Here is a 23485-nt window from a genome sequence, read left to right as displayed (position 1 = left end):
ATAAAATAAATAATAAATACTATTTTTCTTGAAACCGAAGGTTTCTAGACTCCGTTTGTCGAGTTTGTAATGCCTATTGCCTACAATATAAGGTATACTAAGAATATACACATTTTTGGCTTGTAGCTTCCGATTTGACGTTTATTTTTTTAAGGTTATATTTATGTCCTTCATCATTGCAAAAGCAATATAAATATTACGTTGGTAGTAGGAAGATGTTTTTCAAATTATCTCTGGTTGTTCGTGATTGGTTTATTTATGAGTTGTTCGTAACTGGGGAATGCTTGTCGTTCTTTCTAATGTTTTATTGGCGAGTTTGGTTTTCTTTTCTAGGGATTACGTATACAGTGGACGGGGCAGTGAAAACCAACCCCGATAAATCTTTGCCATATTAATAAAGGTGAATAATTTTATGACGGAATATGATATTATGATGAAGTTATCAGTTGTTATTGCAGAAAGGTGGTATTAATAATGCCAAACGACTTTATACCCTTTAATAAGTATCTATTTATAATTCTCACTCCTTTCACCCAACCAATATGGCTTTAGAACTAAACTAAGTACTGATGATGCTATATTTAATTTAACCAAAAACATTTATTTTAACCTGGACTCAAACATTAAAACTCTAACCATTTTTTTAGATTTAAAGAAAGCCTTTGACACAGTCAACCATAGAACTCTCTTAAAGAAAATATCCAACATTGGAATCAAACATAAATGTCTCATGCTGTTAAATTATGTATTGAATCGCCTAACATATTTGAGCAATTTTGGTTTAGTAAAACATGCTGTACCACAAGGAACTGTATTGGGGCCGCTACTCTTTCTAATGCATATAAATGACTTATGTAATATTAATATACCTGGTAAAATTTTCTCGTTTGCTGACGATACTGCAATAACATTCCAAGGAAAATCATAGGAAGATACTACTAATAAAGCTAACAAATGTATTACTATTGTCAAAGAGTGGCTAGATAGAAACCTACTTACCCTAAATTATGATAAAACTATTTGTATTCCTTCTATAACACACAGAAGTCGGCTCCTAAAACCAATCTAAATTTGAAGTTTTATAAAGTAAATTGTAACCCAAACACATACTGTAGCTGTGAGGAGATGAAATCTGGAAAACTTATTAAGTATTTAGGTGTAACTATAGATTGTCAACTTAAATGGACCAGCAATATTGAAAAACTGTTAGCAAATTGAGAAACTTAAAATATATTTTTAAAAGAATGAGTAATGTGGTAAATATATAAACCATGAAACTAGTTTATGACTCACTAGTTCATTAATCTCTTTCCTGTGGAATAATTGGCTGGGGCGGAACTTCCAACAATCATGTAAAACCTCTAGAAATTGTCCAAAAATCAATTATTAACATAATGCACCAAAAACTAAATCCTATCCCTCTAACTCTAAACGATTGTTCCAAGAAACTGAAATTTTGAACTTTAAGCAGACCTATAGTGTTCAATGTCTTAAATTTATTTACACGCGACCAAACAACTTTATTAAAAATTCAAATCGTGCCAGCCAACGACATGGCGCTTGTGAATATGCTGTGCCTCACTGCAAAACCAGGTTGGCCCAAAGGCATATTAGTTTTATTGCTCCAAAAATGTATAATTATTTATGTATGTACAACCTTTAAAGGGCAACATGTGTAAACCTTCAATCTTTTAAAAACTACATCAAATCTTGGCTAAAAAACACTGAACTAGATATTTAATTTTTATAAGTTTTAGCAAAGCTATCTGTAACATTTATATCCATAGACAGGTTATTTTTTTATTATTTCACACACATACAAACAGCGGATATATGTTATTGTTTGTAATGCTTTGTCTGCTAATTCACTTTTTAAGATGTCTTCTTTAAAAACTAGTATTTACCTTATTTTTTGTGTTATTTTAAAACTCTTACATATTTCATGCTTTAGTTTCTTGTATTGCATCTGTACATTAACTCTTTTAAAATAACTTAAATTTATATTTGATATTGTATCTCGACAAACCATGGAAATAAGATAAAAATACTTATAATACCCACACTCAGGCTTCGCCTCCATGTGATTTTTTTGTTAATTACATACATTTATTACAATATTTTTTTAAACAGTTTTCAATATTTTATGTAACTATCCACGTATGTATAAAAAAAAATCAATAACAAATAAAAAAAATTATAGGAGTGCGAGCTTTTCATTTTTAAAATCCAGCACTTTTACTTGACGGCCTGAGGCCATTGTCGAGGGGATCATTAGCTATGAATTTTATTTAATCAGTATGTTATTTCTCATTTACTTGTAGATACTGTCAGTATCCCCCCGATGTAAGACCACCAGGCGAATCTACCGGTTAAACCAATATCTTGAGAAATCTTTACTACAAATCGGTTTACGTTATGAACACCAAAAATATGCTTATATTGATAAATTGAATTTTACTATCGTTTGGTTTGGGTAGAATTAAAATGAAATGGTTAATTACTTTTAAAAATATACAAGTTTTAACTTCCAAATATAATAATAATTATATCTTTATTTGGGAAAGGTTCCACATTACAACTATAAATACATATTATGGTGTACATTGATTTGTAACTCTTATTTTTAAGGTTATAAAATTAACAGAAAAATACAAACATAATATGATGAAGGTAAAAAGAAAATAAAAGTGCAGTTAGTTGAGGTTTCTCAAATACCGCCTCACTAGGCTAGCCTGTGTTGAGGCAGAATTTTTCGTGTTAGTTCCTAATACCTTTGAACATACCAATAACTGCGAATTTGGGTGAATGCACTTGTGCATTCATTATGTATCTTATCACTAGAAAAAAAAATTGTACCTACTGCTTTTTTGATAAGATTATTTGTGACAGTTTGTCTTGATTAACTTTTTTGTTATTATTTTGTTTTTGAAAACACTTTTTCATTTAAATGGATCATTTCTGGATTCGTTTGCCAAACGATTTTTAGGCATATTACCAGAATTCGTGGCGATATAAGACACAACAAGTTTTTGGCTTCTCTATTCCTCTTCAGAATCGAAACATTACTTGAAATGGCTTTAGCCGTGTTTGTTTTACCATATCTATTTAGATGTACAACCAGTTACTTCCCAATTTTGCTATTTCTTTCCCCATCTCCTTCGCCCACTCTTTTCAACCTCGCATCATATCCCAAACGAAGTTGCCGTAGTACCACTGGCCTGTGAAACATGAGAGCAGTTGGGTCTCTTTATTCAGATAAAAATATTTTGCATTAGTATTAAGAAAATTAGAGTATTTTTTACTATTCTGATTTCTTTGTTGTTATTTCAAAATATGGAATGTATTGCATTGCAGAACCCCTGCATACATTCTGGAATAAACTATTATTATTTACCATAGCGATTCTGATATCATCTATTACTCGAATGAGGTTTTAAATTATTTTAAAATAATCTGAACTGTCTCAGAATTTTTGAACACACCGCCAGATTTGTCAGAAGTTGATTTTAGCGACATCTTTTAAAATGAAAGGTAAACTTTACAAAACAAATATTTGGGTTTTTTTTCTCGGCTTATAAGTTAAATAACCGATGGATAATAATAAATTATAATAGACTCCACACCAGAACCTACGTTTTGAGATATTTATATGTATTATGAATATTGATCAAAATATAAATTAGGAAGCACCACCACCAAGTATTAAATAAATTCAATTTGCCGCCATTGAAATTAATGTCAAAGTCAATATTACACTAGCGCCTCTAGCTGCCAGCATTGTTGATATTGTATTATTTTACTAGAACTGGGTGAATTGAACCTAATAATGGTGTATTCCGTGAGAGAACTGTTTTACCGACATCGATACCTCTGTGCTCTGTGAGAGAACGTTATTATCGGCATTAGTGCATAAATAAACCACAGGCATTAGTGCCTTTTATTCGGCGAGAGAACTGTTATACCGACATTACAGACTTGTGGGGCGCGAGTATTGTTTTACCGATATCAGTTCTCTGTATGCCACAAGGGATCTGTTTTACCAATATTTGTGAATTATGTTCTACGGGAGATCTGTTTTACCGGCATCAGTTTCTTGAATGCGCGCGAGCACTGTTTTACTGACATCAGTTCCCTCCGTGAGAGAACTGTTTTATCGACATTATTGAACTACCTACAATGTTTTCGTACAAATGCTCTGAAAACGGACTTGTCAAAACGAACCTAACATGGCTGCCGATTTATAGTAACAGATTGTTTCGGCTCAGTGTTATCATTGATAATGTGGATTAAGTGGTCCGTCTCCCAAGAATTAAATCCGTAGTGCGTTCTTCGTCGACAAGATAAGTTGTAGTTAATTGTGTTCGCGGGTCGCACGCTTTGCGCCAGCCGTTTTACCGATCTGCCGCCTGTGTTTTGAGTTCAAGCTTGAAATTACTTTCGATTTCGTCCAAAGCGTGAGGATAATATCAAATGAGATACATTTAGCAGCGTGAACTGCAAAAGGTAATCTTTCTTTTATTGATTTACTTCCTTTACTAGACGTTCCACGCATTCATATTTCGCGAGTGTGTACATGTAGGTATGTTAATGTAAATGTCAGTTGGCTAAACTAATTTATTGATACAACATTCAATTGCCAGATGTTATTTCAATTAATGGGCGCATAGCGATAACATTCAGTCATTTTGTGACAATTCCATTCAATTTCAATCCCGATAGACTACAGTTTTAATCTTATCAACTTTCATACATTATTGATTAGTTTTGTGAGTCATGTCATAATTTATCTACCTAATCTATTTGGTAGATATTCGCGTATTTAGTAAGAATTTTTTCTAGGACAATACGATGATAAATGCCAACTGGATATATGCATTAATTACTTGTAACCGGACGACCTTTATCCGTTTTTCGCACACAACTTTTTTACTTTCATTTCCCGCGAAGTAGTGCAAGCTGCAGGCTTGATTATTACAATTCCAACAGAGGCGATCTACTTCTGATAGTTTATGATTATTGATATATATCTATGAATGTAAAAAGTGGTTTCTGACCATGCAAAGTGGTTACCTGTCAAAAATAAACAGGCTCTAGTATAACTAAATATAGTATTATGTAAATAAACCACACATATCATTAGACATTTTCGAATAACTATACATCAATCTACTTAAATCAAATTTTTGTAATGTAATTGGACAAAATTAAGTGTTTTTGTTGTTGTTTATGACAGTGTTACATCAATTATTTATATTCCATTCAATATAATATAATTTGCAGTAAAATATGATAATAATGTATTTAATATGACATTACAAATCTATGATCAAATGATGCAAAATAAAGATGATGCATGTTCTTAAATGAATCAACATTAGTGAGAATTTATATAAATTATCTAAATGATGTCATAGCTACTTAGCTTTAATCAGATTATGCGCCAAGTAAAAAAAACCCTTTTTTAACAACATTTTGATAAATAGAGGAATACTAAACATTTCTATAACAAAACAAGATAAATTTTAAATACATCATGCCATTTCTCTATAAGTGTAGGCCGAGAGGATGAAACGCCACCCAATTATGCCTTAATACTCGCTTCTCTTCGTTATAATAATTATTTTATCAACTTGACTGTGTCAAATAATCTTCTTGGAGTGTCCCCGACTTTTTCTTCCATTCAGTTGAACACATTGACATCACAATTTAATAATAATTACTTTACCAAAGTAAGTTGTTTCATATTTTTAATGCACATTATTTCTCCTTGTACATGTAATATATTTTTAATTTAATATTCATATCATTAATATTTTACTATACCAAGGTATGTCCTGTTATAAATGTTACACATACACACTGTAAATTCATATTTCATGTTATTTGTAAGTAGGTATTTAAATTTCATTATTGCTTGTATACGTGTATACCCCATAAATCTAAACCAACCCTCATCATCTGTAAATATCATATGTATACATATAGGAACCAAGCCAAGTGCTTTGAGGTAATTTATGTTAAAAATAATTGTGACTTTACAAAGCACCTTTATTAATCTATACATATAAAAGTCATAAATTGCTTCTCCCATACTGAATGTACAGTTCTCACATTGAAATTGACATTAATGCATCATTCGCAAAGTAAAGTGGACGCAATTTTTTTATAGCGTACTCGTGCAAAACCTTATCTCTAGTTTATTATATTTCACCTTTGACTGTTGGTGTAATGTGGCCTCAACTATGCTTTTTGGATTATACCTAATTCCATGGATTATCTATTTCTCCGAAGTCTCTCAACCAATTTTTAAACTATATTATATATTCGTTGTACAAATTTGAATGTTTGTATTCTATACAAACTCTTTGCTGCCTTTAAATTTCATTGAATTTGAAAGACTTATTGACCTGAGTCGTTGAAACCGTGACTCCCACGTTATTGCAGAGTGTTCACAGATGGAAAGATTGAAGGGAGGGACCAAGTAATTTTAAGCAACATTCTGATTGTGTTTTACTGAAAATATCTTCCACTCTGACAAGTGGGCAGCAAGAATATAATTTATTTTGTGTTCGCTGATCAAGTTTTGTGACAATCTTTATCTTATCTCTTTTTCGCTATCTTTAAGTAATTTGAAAATACATTAATCCTTCAATCAAGCTATAAATAAGCACTACAAGTAAAAAAACATTAATCTTTGCCGTGTTTTCATGTTCAGATGAATATATAAGTTGTTGTTTTTAATTTGTACTATTTATAACTAGCACCGACTATTGTTAAACTGCCAAAGCTGTTCGCCAGCAGGTCATGTTCACAATATTAATTTTAACAAAAGCAGACATATATCGAGAAGCCACAATATAGAAAATAGATAGAGAAGAATAACATTTAAATTGACTTTGATGAAGACATAAAATACATAGACAGGTAGATATAACACAGTCACATACTCATAGGCGTACACACAACATACACATTCTCATTGGCATATGTATACAATTACATGTTTACAATCAATGAATACTAATGTATTTATAAACAATCTCCCCCCATCTCTCTCTATATCATACTGTTCAGGACTACAGGTGCTTAGGTGCCAACTGACACAACTCAGTTGATTTTGAGCAGTTAGTTGGTTTGACAGATCAAGGGTAATTTGTTGACTTTCATGCGATACTAAGGGCTGATTGTTTCACAGAGTTTTAACAATTAATAAATTCATATTCAAGTTCTGTTAGAAAACTGACAATATTTTACTTAAGACATTATTTTTTTTATTAATTATGTAGCCAAAGTTATAATAAGAATTGTTGAGAGTGCACCATTCAAGTGTAGATCTAAACATTCGGGTATTCCGCAACAATCTTCTTCCCCACACATGAAAAGAGATTTTTTCATAACCAAAACTTTCTCCGAATGAAGGGTGCCATTGTACAAGTAACGCAGTGTCAAATAATTTATTGTGAATCAGCACTACTGGAGCAGCAATTAAGTCCTTTTGGTCCTGTGCATCTGTTTACCTACTTAGTTTTGAGTAATTCTATGCTAATGTTCTTGGCTATTGAATAATCGAGCACAATACAATGTATGCTAGGCCACTCATTCGGCATTTATGGAGAGCAGTGGCCCCATTTTATATCATTATAGCTACATAATATAACAGAAGCAAATCCAATTAAGTACCTAACTACTCGTACCTAACACGAAACTTTTATGATTGTTTTTTTACCAACACACGGAAGATAAATGACTATTGCTGACGTTTACCGGCGTTGCTGGTGGTTCTTTAGGTGATCGACAATATAGACATATAACATGGCGGAATTTTCTGTTGGCCTTTTTAAGAAATACAATTCCGTATTACACATAGACATATGAATATTAGTAGACCTGCCCTAAGTGATTAAAAGCGTATTATCCCCACTCCCCATACCGGTTCCATTGGAGCCGGCTGTGCTCGCGTATGGCCTCAAGTGAAATTTGAAAACGTGACGTCATCATTCTTGTGCGAACTATGGTCGAGGCATCATCGGTTCATTTTACGAAATAACACGGCAAAATGTTGACTTGTACTATGAAAACTTGTAAAAATAGATTTGAAAAAGAGAATAAACCCAATTGTCGTATTACATTCCATATATAAGCATTATTTTACTTTATTTTAAGCATATTCACATCGTATAATATAGATCAGTTTTAGAAACATATACTATCACATCGAGAAACGTCTGGACGCGAAACACAAAGCTGGTTGGTTGCTGGGAAGTAAATTATGAACATTTATAAAAGTGTCTTAACTAAATACTTAAGCGCTTGTTATATGATAGCGAAATTTCGCAAACTGTCAAAATGTCTTCATTTTTATGTCACTAGAGGGCGGTAGTTGTACATTAATGAACTTGTTAAAATATAACATCACATGTGCGTTTGTCGCAAAGCAATGAACGTATAATATGAATGTGAAATATTAAGTAAAACAAACAACTTAGTAAAAAAGTATGACTTATTTGCAGAACCTACTATTTTGGTAAAGCATTTAATTTGACATTTTTCATAAATGTTTCATCATTCACTTGCTGTTGTCATTAGTGTTGAGGAACATTTCCGATACATATAGTTTGTTTTACACGGTGTTCGGAAACTCGTGGTATAAACGGTAAAACCCTTTATAGGTCATAAGCTAAAAACGGATAGTTTTGAAACCTGCAACATTAAGGTTTATATTTCTTTATGTTTACAAGTTATAAGCCCTTGGGTTGTAATCATTCTGAGGTAACGCACAGAGGTCTTGAATCGAACCAACCGCCCAAAGTTCTCACATGTTGAGTAAATTTACGAAAATCGCGTCCTGGTCAGTTTCTCTATAAAATTATCAAAGCAGTTATTCATTTATTGTCAATTTTGGGTTATGACTTTTTTTATTTGAGCTTTCGTTTTCGAGAAAATCGAAGGTGGATTTATTTGGTAAATTTCTTAATTTTATATTTGATAGAATATCTATACATATTAATAACATCATTAATAAATTGACCTCGAGAAATAAAAGAAATTTTATTTTTTTATTTATATATTTGTTAAATTATTCTGTGTCATTTAGTACAACTAAACAATAATCTTTTTTCATTTATTCGTTACTTGAAGCATACCTTGTTTGGAGTATTTTTTCCGGCTGCCATGGATAAATCATAATATTGATCTACAAAGAGAAAAATAATATTGGTAATTTTTGGTTCAATTACCAAACGTGCCCTATGAAAAAACGTTCACTCTCCCACTTAGTCAGAGCGCGTAAAGACAATGAATTCTCTCACACACACTTGCATAAAGATGCCGCCAGTAAACAACATGACGTTAGTGCTAACCGTTAGGAAAAGGAACGCATGTTAAATGTTGAATTTTACAACTTTTAAAAAATATGACACTTGAAAAAATACAATACGTCAAATTTACATGAAAAAAGAGAATTTGTGAGTATTTACTGTTTTTGTAGCTTCATAAGATTATTGCAATTCTTTAAGTGAGTCGGTATTCTACTTTTAGACCCATTAATGAAACATCTTGATGGCATTTTCGAAATATATACGCCGTAAAACAGGGAGCCTATAGCTTCACCGCCATCACCGGGGGCTTCCATCCCGGAATAAGTAAAAAACTGTGAAATGCGTTAAAAATTTGGTGCAAGATGAAGTATTTATTTAATTGTTAATATCCACAGATAGCATAACGATAATTAGAGGCCGTACTTCTACAGATGTGTGTATTATATACATATTTTAAATTAAAAATATAGTGTAAAGCCGTTATTAACGCGATAATCATACATCCAAGTTTTAAAAGTGGGTTGTATGGTGTATCAATGTTTTTATTTTTTATGGTCGAATGCCTACAACAACTACAAAAAAAAATAGGCAGACTGAAAAATAATAGTCCATTAATTGGTAACAAAGAATATGAAGTCTGAGAATGACATACGAAAGGTAGTATTAAGCCGTTTTAGAGAGCCGTTTTCCAGCAAATCACCATTCTGCCCTATAACCCACTCTTAAACGAAATATTCGACTCTGAAAATAGAACCGAATTTTTTTGCCGAATTTGGACTTCGCAAATTTGTTCATAACGTGGCGAGTAATTTGCTCTCCCATGTAAAAATGTCTATTCATTCAAAAGCAGATTTTACTTTTAAGAAGTAAATGGTGATATTATAATGCGAGATGCCATTTACTGTCAGATTGATTTATTGACGAATCACAGTCAGCCTTACTTCCTTCGTTCTTCAACAGTTGATTTTACCCCTCGCCATTATCTTCTCGTCTATTAATTCCTATGTCTGTGGTATTACATTATTTTGTTCTCATAAGGTTTAGCCAGCGTTAGCAATGTAAGCGCCCGAAAAAATATTTTTTACGACTCGATTACAAAACATCGACTTTTTTCTACTTTCTGTAAATATAATGCGTATGTATCATATACATAAACATTCCGGGAAAAATTCTCTAAATGATAGTCAAAATCCGTTGCATAGTTTAGAAGAACTAAGCGCACAAACAGAGAGACGCGGACAGCGACTTTGTTGTATGTTGGCAGGCCTTACGAATGAATTAACAGGTTTCCTTATAAACTTTTATTAAATTACGAATACATTATCATGTCGTCGGAACATTTTATCCGAATATTTTTGCATTACAACAAAAATTTCTTTGTGGCGCATGATATATTATCAAGGCAAATCGATACAACATTCTTAAATTGATGTTTTATGCCTATTATAATAGGCCTGTTAATTTATCGTGAGGGCAAACATTGGTTTATCTCCTAGCAGCGTTGAATATTTATTTAAACTATTTTTTTTCCTTTTTTCCTAAAGAAATATACTGTTTTTAAATCTAAAATTCAAAATATCTTATTGCATTAAATAATATAAGCGGTAATTTTATCTTTACCATAAAGCACGAAAATTGTCTCGGAAAAAAAATCTCGAACTGTGGTCTCTGGCGTCGTGGAGTTACCCCATTTATTTTTAGCTCGTAGTCAGAAATTTTTCTGTAATGATTCAAAAGATAACAAAATATTTATCTTGTTTTTACGCGTAATTCCTTTAAACTCTACTGTAAATTTATGACTTTACTACGATAATATCTTATAAAAACATTCCTCTTTATCAGTAGCTTCATAATAAACCTCCACGACTAGGAAAACATACTTCTGTCATTATAAACATAAACATTCGTGTTGAAAAATGACAGCTGACAGTTGGACAGGGGCCACCAACCCAAGGTGCGCGAAACAATTAAATACATCACTTGAAATTATTCATGTTAATGCGTATTATACATATTATTTCAGTTATGTACAAGAAATAGTGTATATTTCTTAATATGCATATGTAAAAGCCCCGAAAAAGGGCGCTCATTAATAAATAAATAAATAAAACGTCGGTTCCATGAAACATATACAGAAAAGGGAATAAAAATAACAAACAAACCTAACCTATTAATTATTTTATTTATTTATTTTATTGATACATTTTTTAGAGAGTACATGTGGTTTTTTGTGATATTTCACCCTCCATGCTAGGAATAACCCTGTGTTATGGCGGGTGAATTTTACAGTTTGCGGACATAGAATTAATTGATTTATCATTAATTTGTCATGTTCTGTTTTATTCGCTTACCCAAAACTTTATGTCCCTACCCTAGTTAGAAATGACCACGTGTTTTGAAAATAATGTTATTTTTTAATTAAATCTTTGCAAATTTCACTACTAAAATTTCCTGTATTTGGTGCGTCAGCAAGAGAAAGATTTTTCCATGAATGTAATATCTAAATTATGTCGTTCTGTTTTTGCACCCAGGTGTGTGCTTTGCAAATTTCACTACGAGAATTTCTTGTATTTACTGCTAAATAATATTATTGTTTTCGCGCTCAGCTGTGTGAATGTATTTGCCGCGTGATCAGGATGTTTCAGTAGTGTTACTCAATTTGGCAATTATTTTTATAGGCATAATGATTGTCTATCTATACTAGCCAGCACGGATAATGTTATGTCGGTATCAGATAAGAACGATAATTTGTGATAAAAAAAACTAGATTAGGTTAGGTTAAGAAATGGGTTTTTTTAATTCACGACGATTTACAGAAACCTTGAATGCATTAATAAAAATAATATTATCTACTTAAATTGTTTCTCTCTTTTTTTACAATTGAGATAATGATACCGTCACTGGGATCTCCCTTGCTAAGAATTTCATTTGCATGTTAAAATATATGCATAACGTTTATTTTACGCACGGTTATTTTACACGTTATTTATATTAGGGCGATGTCATACGTAGCAATTCAAAATCATGTGTTTTTGGTTTGAAAATTTGGTCGCCTAGAAATGTTTCAGATGCTTTAATTAAATACTGCTCGTAGAATACATCTTAACCTTGGAAATAATCGAGTATTTTTTAGATAAGTCTTTTAATAAGCCCAGAATAAAATAATGTATAAGGCCTATGAAAACTGCTTTAAAGTTCAAAATCTCCTACTTATGAACCCATTTTCGGTTATGATTTTATTGTATAATGTGGCAAATTAAGTTATTTATAAAATGACCAAAAAAAAAATAATGCTTATGCCTGAACATCCACAAAATAAAATAAAAGGCACTTTTTTGCGATGTTTTTTTCTTGAATAAATCAAAACAGACGGATTTTTTTTTTTTTTATAGTGAATACCTCACAAGAGTCCCAACTGCTCCCGTCTGGAGCCAGTGAGACTATGGCATCCCCAATTGGGGGATGTTGTGAGGCTGAAGGTAAGTGGGGAAGGGAAAGAGGAAGGTGGGGAAGTACCTGGCTATTCAGATCTAGTCACTAAACACGGCTAAAGCCATTTGGAGCAACGTTTCAATTCTGAATGGTGGTCTTACACCACCATGACGGATGGTGTTAAGCGGGAATTTAAACCTTATCGCCATCTACGTTAGGGTTTTTATTGATAGCGGCTCAATTTAAAATATTACACGACGTAGTGCATCGCCTTAATCATGTCATTTACTATGGCAGAACACCTTAAAATTTAAAAAAAGATTAAATAAAATATTACCAAAGATTATGGCAATAAAAACAGAAAACTCAACATGCTAATTATAATTTGAAATTTCAACGTTTTAATTAAGTTTTCATGTACAAAAGTATTGTTGGAATATTGTTATTGTAAAGAATTGTTTTTGTGAAAAATGTAATATTCTTCTATGGAAAAATATGTTTGTATGGGAAAAAAATAACGGAATTTTGATAAAAGTTATTTGTCTTTTCTACTTCTACCATCATGTAAAATCACCTCCCGAAGTTTGTGCACTTTACCCCCGGACACTCTGTAAATGTTTGCGTGGCTGAGCGTATTCCATATATAAGTATCTAGATTTGCTTTCCTTGAATAATCTCTATTTATTTATTACGTTTTTTTTATTTCTATAGACCGTTTTTATACCTTTTTAAAGGACCAGGTTGACGATCTCTGTGAAATTTCAGGCCGCGTTCTGAGCGGGCCACTCAACCTAACTGTTTCTCGAACAAGCGTGTGTTTTTTCAACTAAATATCAACAAATATTTAGTAGAGGGAATTGATGCCGGGTTTTTCATTCATTCGGCTTAGGACCTGTTATTTCACAGAATTTGTCAAGTTCTGTGAAGGTTCTATTGGAGTTCTGTCATTTTTTGAGATTTGTGAAACAACTTGCTAATAATGTTATGATAACAGAACTTTCACAGAACTTAACAATCAATTTTTAAATATTTGATGAATTGTTCAAATTCTATGAAACAACTCGTCCTTAATTAAGTTTTATTTAAGTTTAGAGTTACGAAATTGAACACATAGTTTCTGTAAAAGCCCTATGAAACAAGATCTACTTCAACAACGTCAGCCTGAGATGAAAAAAAAGGTTTGTGACAGAATTTAACGCACATATTTTGTCAACGAATAGCTCATGTGAGGAGTCTACTTTGATTATTTTGGACCAAATAAATTCTTAGTTTCTTTGCTACAAAACTCTTGAACTGAGAGCTCTGGTGTTATGAAATTTGAACAGTTTTTTCTATCAATGATTTCTAGGCCAACGTAACTATTTTCAGCTTCCAACGAAATTTCTATCATGATTTATGACGGTTTTAAAAATATCAATGTTCTGTTAATAAGTATGACTCGGACTTGTTTATAATTCCTTGTATACATTCCACCGAAAATTTTGACAAAGTTATTTTGTTTTTCATGTTATAAAAAATTTTATTGAACAGTTGAAAACCACGAAACAAACATTGTGACGCCAAACTGTTCAATAAGTAAAATTCTCTAGAATAACACGAAATACAAGACAGATTTGTCAAAATTGTCGGTGAAATGTGTACAAGAAATTATGAACGAAGCCGAGTAGTGAATTAAGTACATTGACAGACATGCATTATGTATGTTCTGTTTTTTTTTTTTTTTATAATGAAAACAAACTTTTCTCGAATCGTTGAATTCCTCGCACCAGAACCCCCTTTCCTTTCTTATCCACTTTTTCTGATAAGCGTATTCAAATAAAATGTTTATATTTATTTTACAACTTTGGCTTTATCATCACATTTGACGCTATAAGATAACATTAAGTTATTAGGAAATTATAGACTGTCAATAATTGACATCCTTCCCAGTTATCAGCCTAACCCTGATGAGACCAAGGTTCGGGTTATAATTTATCATAAATGTAGTGGATGGTAGTTTTAATTTAATTGAAGTAGATTAGGTTAGTTTATTAAAGAATGCAAGGCTGTTGAAAGCGTAATGAATAAGATTAGGAATAGGACGCTTAGATGTTTAGGGCATGTAAAGCGAATTTTTTTTGTGAAATCGCTTAGAATCCCAAACTTCTCCCAGCCGTCTTTAGTCAGTGAGATTTGTCTTCCCCAATAGGGGTAAGTTGTGAGGCTAAAGGTAGTGGGGAGCATTAGGAGATGGTGAAGAGGAAGGTGGGGAAGTAGCTGGCTATTCAGATCTGGTCATCAAACACGGGCAAATCCATTTCAAGCAACGTTTCAGTTCTGAATGGTGATCTTAAAACAGGGCGATACTGAGAGTATCTTCCACTCTGGAACGTCCCGCAAATATACTATATTATGTATTATTTTAAAGGAGGAATTTGCGAAATAACACAAATTAATCAAATAAAATTTACTTGCGGACGGCGGGATTTGATCCCGCGACCTCCAGCTTGCTAGTCGAGGGCCTTAGCCCTCGACCACGGAGGCCATCATGAACAAATAAGAGTGTAAGGAGAGTATATATATATATATAGCCGCCCGAGGAATGTGGAATGGAAGTGAATCAGGTCATTTCTAGAGTAACAGAAGATGATGTATAAATGTGAATGAAGCAAGGAGTGGGTATCAAGACGGAGTTGTGAGGTGGTACGTCCTCTCTGCCCGCCCCTGCGGGTAATCGGCGTGTTAAATTTAATTTGATGTAACGTTGTTTTCAACGCATTGCCATTGTTTCATTGAAAAATTAATGCGTTTTCTACACATTCACAGTGGTGTAACAAAAAAATTTAGGGCACCCGGGCAAGTTCTTTTACTAAATTCAATTTATATTGCGTATATTTAGTGTTTAAGAAATAAAATCACTAGGTCTAAGCCTAGATGTTACACCTGGCTTCTTTAGTTTTTTTACACCATTTTTTCCTTTTTTTTACTGTTCAATTGAAAAATTTGATCTAAAAATATTTAAAATATGTTGTCTTGTTTTTTTTACATTTCAAAGGATATTTCAAACACTGTAGCTCATGATGAAAATAATTCTGTAAGCTAAATACAGTTTCATGATCATTCTTTTATATTTATTGGTGCTTTGAACAAATAGAATTTCTGTTCCTTTCGCCGCATGTTTTTTTTGTTTTTAAAGAAAGTCAAATATTCCCGTGTTACGAATAACCTGATAATATTTGAAAATCTCCTACTACCACCACAGTAAGCGGAAAATGTTGCTTGTGTTGTGATGGAGGACACTACGTCTGGGTGGGACCCAAAAGCGGTGTCAACTCAGCCACGGACTGGTTAAAAATTAACTCAACTTTTAATTCTAAAAGTTAATTTAATTTAACGATTCTAAAAAATAATTTTATTTAGTTCGAATAATAACCACGTAGTTTCCAAACCCGTAGTGGTGGGTAAAGGGAATGTACCACCACGCAACTACTTGCTTCATTCACATGCATACATCGTCTCATAAATACTCTTCTGTTCAGAGGCGGATTTGCCCTTAGGCCTATGTAGGCCCGGGCCTAGGGCGGCCAGATATTAGGGGCGGCCAATCGTGACAAAAAAGTCACAGATGATAACAAGAAATTACTTCCTAAGTACCTAAATATTCTACGTACGAAATAGCGATATGCAAGAGCGTGTTCACACACAGCACACAGCGCACGACAATCGACAATTATACAGTAATTGAACTAGCGAATTTAGCAAGCGTATTTTTTTACATTAATTCCACACAGGAGGCTTTGAGGAAAATATTTTCCCTCACGACCTATGTCATCTTAGGTGATGCTGTGTGGAGGGTCTTTTTAAGGAAGGGAAGGATAGGAAGTTCTGAAAAGGAAAATGTATGAGGGGTGGGTAGGAATCTGCGGATTAGTGTGTCCAGGAGTGACATACGTATGAATACATCCCTCCAACTGCGGTGCAAGGCGATGGGTCAAGATAGTCCGGCTGGAAAGGTCAAAAGGCCTCCCTCACCCAGTCTCTCTCGATCCGGCCCGCCACGCAGCAGGTGGGCAGACGTATCCGCCGCCAAGACCTGGACAAATCTCACCCCATGAACCATGAATGATAATGGCAGGAAAATTAAAACGTTTTTGACCCTAGGAACTTACTGAAAAGTTTGGATACTCCTGGTCAATATGATGGGTACTGAGAAAGGGGCGGCTACATGGTCTGGGGCCTTAGGGCCTAGGGCGGCCAAGACTGCAAATCCGCCTCTGCTTCTGTTATTCTGATTTTTGTGAAGTTTTTTAATCACTTTTTTTCATTATTTATATTTATACATTTATTTATTATTAAGATGATCTCTATTGCGGATTAGAAAAGTTATGACACATGAAATTCCCTGGATACAAAAAAATCGCAAAGTACGCTCTGAAAATTATTTAAAAAAACACCTGTTGTGTTATTTAACATGTATGAAAAATTCAGTGTTTCTTTAAATCTTTTTTAAATACATCAAAGTCATGCTTTATTAAAATTTTCGCATTAGTCTATTAATTATAATCGTTTTTTTTTATATTAACGCGCTCCTCTAACATTCGTATTAGCATATCTCCTTTTCAAACCATCTTCTTTTTGAACTCTTATTACGGAGCGTTATTTATAAAGGCTTTATAATCATAGTTAGCACCACATGCTACTTTTTTGTCGTTTTAAAGTTGTGACGGTTAGTTTAGTACTGTTGTGGCGCGGGCCCTTTCGAGGGAATCTATCATGGGCGACTGCCCAGTCTGCCTTTGCAGGTGCTGCGCCCTTGACCTCTGCGTTCCATTTTAGAGGAAGCTACAAGACAAAAATATGTATATTCTTGGTATACCTTGTATCGTAGATAATAGGCATTAAAATCGCTTGACAAACAGAGTCTAGAAACGTTCGATTTCATTAAAAAAAACTGGTTTTTACTTATTTTGTAAATAATTTTATAAGAAAGCAAAAAAGTTAATCAAGTGAAACTGTTACAGATAATCTTAGCTATAAAACTGTATTTTTTTAAAGTTGTTTCCTTTATGCGTTCATACATTTCTATTGAAAAAATATTTTTTGTAGTAGTTTGCATTTATATTTTTAATTGAGTAATTTATTTTTTTATTTGCATTCTACTCAAGGGAAGCGATAGGAAAACCTTCAATTTAACTAAAGCATATTTTTTGGTATTCATAATGTACACCAATTCGTTATAAAGATTAATCAAAATAGTGATTTGGCATTAAGCTTCGCCTTAAAGTAGGCGAAGCAGCGGTGATCCATAAAAAGTGGTACTTAAATAGGTACTCTCTGTATAACCCTGGAGGGAGACCACCATTCCGAATCGAAACGTCGCTTTAAATGGCTTTAACCGTATTTGAAATGTAAATAATTGGGTCATTCCCACCTTCCTCTTAATCCCCCAATTGTTGATGCCACAGTCCCTCTGGATCCAGGGAGTTGGGACTCTTGCGCAGATCTCTTAACCGGCACGATATATATATATATTTTTTTTTTTTACAGTATTACCGCACAAGAGTCCCAACTGCTCCCGTCTGGAGCCAGTGAGACTATGGCATCCCCAATTGGGGTATGTTGTGAGGCTGAGGGTATTGGGGAGGGGAGGGAGATGGGGAAGAAGAAGGTGGGGAAGTACCTGGCTATTCAGATCTGGTCACCAAACACGGCTAAAGCCATTTCAAGCAACGTTTCAATTCTGAATGGTGGTCTTACACCAGGGCGATACTGAGAGTATCTTCCACTCTGGAACGTGCCGCAAATATACTATATATTATTTTAAATTAATTAATTATGAAATAACACAAATTAATCAAATAAAATTTATTTGCGCACGCCGGGTTCGAACCCGCGACCTTCGGATCTGTAGTCAAAAGCGTATACCACTAGACCACGCCGGCCGTCGAATATATATTGTTCAGGGCGCATCGCGTCCGTTAAACAGTCGTTGGGATAGTAGCAGAGTGAACAAATGCACCGGGTTCACATCCTGACCTCGCGGGCCCAATTCCCATGCAAGCTAATTCGTAGTAGTAGGAGTTTTTCAAACATTCTTAGGCTATTCGTTATATTTATTTTAAAAATCACTCTTGCTAACTCGTATGCTATGTTAGCTGATATTTTTGATTTGCCTCTATTGAAGTACAAAGCCGTACTGATTAAACATTTTTCCAATGCATATTTCGATGAGGCTTTTGTTTCTTCTTGATTTCTTTCGCTAACTTTACACTAATGTGTATTATTTTTTTCTTGTTTACTTTTAATTAGTCTTATTAATTGTTTGCCCTTCTTTCTTCTATCTATATTGCACTACGACTGTCAATAAATATCATTTACGTAGCCGATTAACCGAGCTCTTCAAAATCTAAATAATATTTGTCTTAACTCTAACATTGACATTTTTCGGCTTCACTGCCCAAATTCAAACGTGGCATCATGTCAATAATTTAAACTAGTCAATGCGCATACATACAGACACACACACAAACACTGCATACAGTCACACACACACACACACCTATAAACTATACAAGTCACCTGGTAATTAAGGAATAAACATACCACTTAGCAGACATTACAAGGAAACATGAAGTATCTTATTCCCGTATATTGTTTCATCTCTGTAAATCATGTACTCTTTGTTTCTATAATACAAAATAATAATAAATAAATGTATGTATTTGGCACTCAAGCCGTTATTTATAAATAAATATTATTTTTTAACATCCACCCCCTCTCTCACATTCGCGATATGAAAAAACAGATACAGATACCTGCGTTTCCCAAGAGTAATATTATTTTTCCCATTTAGGTATCGTGTGAATTTTTTCCATGATATCTGTAATCTTTTGCTTAGTTTATTGAAAGATACTAATCTTCCTTAATTTAGCCATTGCTGTGAATACGTATACGTACACATTGTAATCCGTGAAACAGTGCCACTGTAGAGGTAGGCAGAAAGGATAGTATGTTGTGTTAACTCGGTAAAGACAGTCGCGTTCCGCTATGTGCCCACTTTACCAAATTTTATTTTTAATGATTTTTAAAAAATGTAATAGTGTTTAGTGAGATTTTTGTGAAATTTTGGGATTTGTGCATATTTTAATTGGTAGGTGTTTTTTTTTCATAAGTTCTTGTCAGAAGATCGTAGTCATTTAAGCTTAGTAAAATCGCGATCCAAGCAAATATCATCAATATTTATTTATTTATAGATAAATTACAAACAATACAAAACAAAATGAACCTTTGTCTGTCCAACTGGGAAGGATTCCCGTTTCAGGACAGCCAAATTGTGTATTTAGTTCATAATATTCTTACAATGGAATGGCGATGCTGTCAAAACGAATCATCGTTGATTGCATTCGAAGTTACAGGATGGTTTCTTTATCCTTGAAAGAATCGCAAAGATGTAATTTATTACCAGGGTCAATTTGGATAACATTAGTAATTGCATTCAGAACAGATGAATGGTTTCTTTCGGGACATCACAAGTCTGAGATTCTTTCCAGGGCATTTTGGAGAACATTTACAATTGTATAGTTAGAATTTTCACATTTATAAATCAGTATAAGACATATGAATCCTATAGTACTATATTTTTAGAATTTCTTAGGTGATAGAAATTACATATTACTAGACCAGAATATATGCCGTATGACATGAATTTCCAATTTTAAAATTTCGAATCTTTATTTATTAAATGGCTAGTCATTATTTTACAGTAATCGAAATAAAACCGCGCAAAAAAATAAATTTAAATAATAACAACAATGAAGATCATGTATTATATTATCTTTATACATTACCAAACAGACAAAATTAACTTTCACACAGCACAACACAATTATGATGAAAGACACAGAAAACATCAAAACATGTCTCCGAGGACAAATACCAACTATGGTTGTTGACATTACCATAATCTGAATCCGAATTTTTTTAATTTTATTGAAAAACATATATATAATACTGTAAATAATGCAAATCTTAAACACAAAATCCATACATGGAAAGCCAACAAAGGTAATTATCTACTGCGTTCATACGCCGAACTTCTACAATAAAACAACAGAATTGACGCCTATACTTCTCTCTTTTTAAATACAGGGTTTTCCAATAAGAGATGTTATTTTGAATAGCCCGCTATTTCGGTAGATGTTACTTTTGAAGCTGTCATTTTTTGACATTTGACAAGTAAAAACTATGCCATAAAAATGGAACGATACACGCTTCAACAACGCATTGAAATTATTAAAATTCACTTGAGTGAATTAAATGCAAATCATCTTGAGTGATGAGGCCCATTTCCACCTCGGTGGCTTCCTCAACAAGCAAAATTGTCGCATCTGGGGCTCAGAAAACCCAAGAGTTATTGTTGAAAAGCCTCTCTATCCTCAACGTGTGACTGTTTGGTGCGGTTTATGGTCCGGCGGAGTCATTGGACCTTACTTTTTCGAAAATGAGGCTGGAGCAACAGTTACGGTGAATGGATTGCGCTATGGAGAGATGATTAATGATTTTTTATGGCCGGAATTGGATGGTATTGATCTGGACAACGTTTACTTTCAACAAGACGGCGCTACGTGCCACACAAGCAACGAAACCATTGATCTTTTACGATTGAATATCAAAATAACACCTCTTATTGGAAAACCCTGTACATTTATTTAAATTTCGATTTTATTTTCTGGAATGAATGAGTAAATAAATTAATGATTGAAGTGGAAATTAACCCAATTTCCGACATCCGATCGAGCTGAAACTCGGCAGATAGACTAGTTGTCTATGACAATGCATTCTATCAACTTTTGGTGGCACTCACACATACGCACGCGCACATACACGTGCATTTAAAATTTTTACAGTATGTAATAATGTACGATATATATCTCGGTACCATCCAAGTAGGATCTGGCTTAAGGCCCCGTAGTAAGCGTTCAATGGAGGTTTTAAATAGAGATATGTAAATACGAATGTTAGAGGGAGCGCGCTAATATTCAAAAGCGATAATAATTAAGCGAAAATTGTGGAAATAATTAATAAAACACGAGTCGTTTGAAATTGAGCAAAAATCTCTCCACAAATACATTATTTGCATCTAAAGATACACTGTGAATTTTTTTCATGCCTTTAACATATTAAATAACAGAAAAAACGTGCTTTTAATATTTTTCTTAGCTTTGCGATTTTTTTCTATGGAAGGAATTTCATATAATTAATGTTTCGACATAACAAATGTATAGATATTATTTTCAAAAATTACATATATTTTTTAGGGTTTTTAAGGCGATGCCATACGTAGCAATGCAAATTCATGTTTTTTCGGTTTGAAAATTTGATCACTTAGAAATGTTTTAGATGCTTTAATTAAATACTGCGAGTAGAACACATCTTGGCCTGCTAGATAATCGAGTATTTTTTAGATAAGTCTTTTAATAAGCCTAGAAAAAATGTATCAGGCCTATAAAAACTCCATTAAAGTTCAAAATCTCCTACTTACGAACGCATTTTCAGTTACGGTTTTATTGTATAATGTGGAAAATTAAGTTATTTTTAAAATGATCGTAAATCAATTAAATATTTGTGGCTGAACGTCCGCAAAATAAAATATAAACCACTTTTTGGCGATGTTTTTTTCTTGTATTTATAAAAAAAGTCGGATGGTATTGAACGGGAATTTAAACCTTATCGCCATCTACATAAGGGGCGTTATTGTTAGCGGCTTGATTCAAAATGTCACACGACGTATGGCATCGCCTTAAAGAGGTAGATATTGGGAATGCGGGGGCTTAGGTAATAACGCGGTTCACTCACCTAAGTCAATCCTTTGGGAGGAAGGTTCAATCCTTAGTTAAACAAATAAATGTGTATTTTAAATACTAATAAAAATTGATTTAAAAATAACTTAGTTTTTACGGGTTGATTTTTTCTACTTTCTTCGCATTTATTTTTATTTCTTTATGTTTGTGTTTTTTAAATATTATTTTTTTTTTACTTTCTTCCATGGAATTTCATTAAATTCAGGTTATAAAATTCAATTAAAGTTCTCCTACCTCGGAACGGGCTCAGACTAGTGACTTGTTTTTTAAAACAACAAAAAAATATTTGTGTAACATTGTATTAGTTGATGAATAATTAAAAAAAACATTTTTAAAGGTACCTAATGACACTAAGCTTTTTTTTTTGTATTTCTTTGGCATTCACTATGTAAATATTTCTAGACATTTTTTGTTTTTAATGAGTTTTTATTATTCACAATGTACATTTGTTACGTATAAATTTTTTTATAAAATTGACAGGTAGCAACAGACAATTAGACAATTTTCTCACTTTTATTAATAACATTCACCAAAATATAAAATTTACACTGGAACATAACGATAATAACAATTTAAATTTTTTAGACTTAAACATCAGCTTAAATAATAATAAGTGTGTTTTTAACATCTATAGAAAACCTACACACACTGACTGTGTTTATACCTTCTACTTCAATTCATCCTTTGTCCCATAAACTCGCCTCCTTCAACTCAATGATACATCGAGCCATTAATGTCCCTTTAAATATGGAGAATTTCAATAATGAAATTAACATTATAAAACAAATAGCTCTAAACAACGGATATAAACCTGACATAATTAATCGTTTAGTTAATAAGAAACAAACCAAAATATTTTCTAAAAAGTACATTTATAGTGGAGATAATAACGCTCAA

At 33.0% G+C, this 23485-nt stretch overlaps 1 protein-coding gene across 1 annotated transcript in view; it reads left to right on the top strand.

Annotated features, from left to right (window-relative positions):
• Positions 1 to 4218: 4218 nt before the first annotated feature.
• Positions 4219 to 23485, top strand: part of bif (protein phosphatase 1-binding protein bifocal) — a 144499-nt gene continuing 125232 nt past the window's right edge. The window contains exon 1 of the mRNA XM_089643163.1: positions 4219 to 4503. The gene's annotated coding sequence lies outside the window, so the exon portion shown is untranslated. The remainder of the gene's footprint in view (positions 4504 to 23485) is intronic.

The sequence above is a fragment of the Hesperophylax consimilis genome, chromosome 19, assembly GCF_061612785.1.
Source record: "Hesperophylax consimilis isolate HC1 chromosome 19, BYU_Hcon_1.0, whole genome shotgun sequence".
NCBI lineage: Eukaryota > Metazoa > Arthropoda > Insecta > Trichoptera > Limnephilidae > Hesperophylax > Hesperophylax consimilis.
Note: the sequence above shows the minus strand (reverse complement) of the source record. Positions and strands in the feature narration are given on the sequence as shown.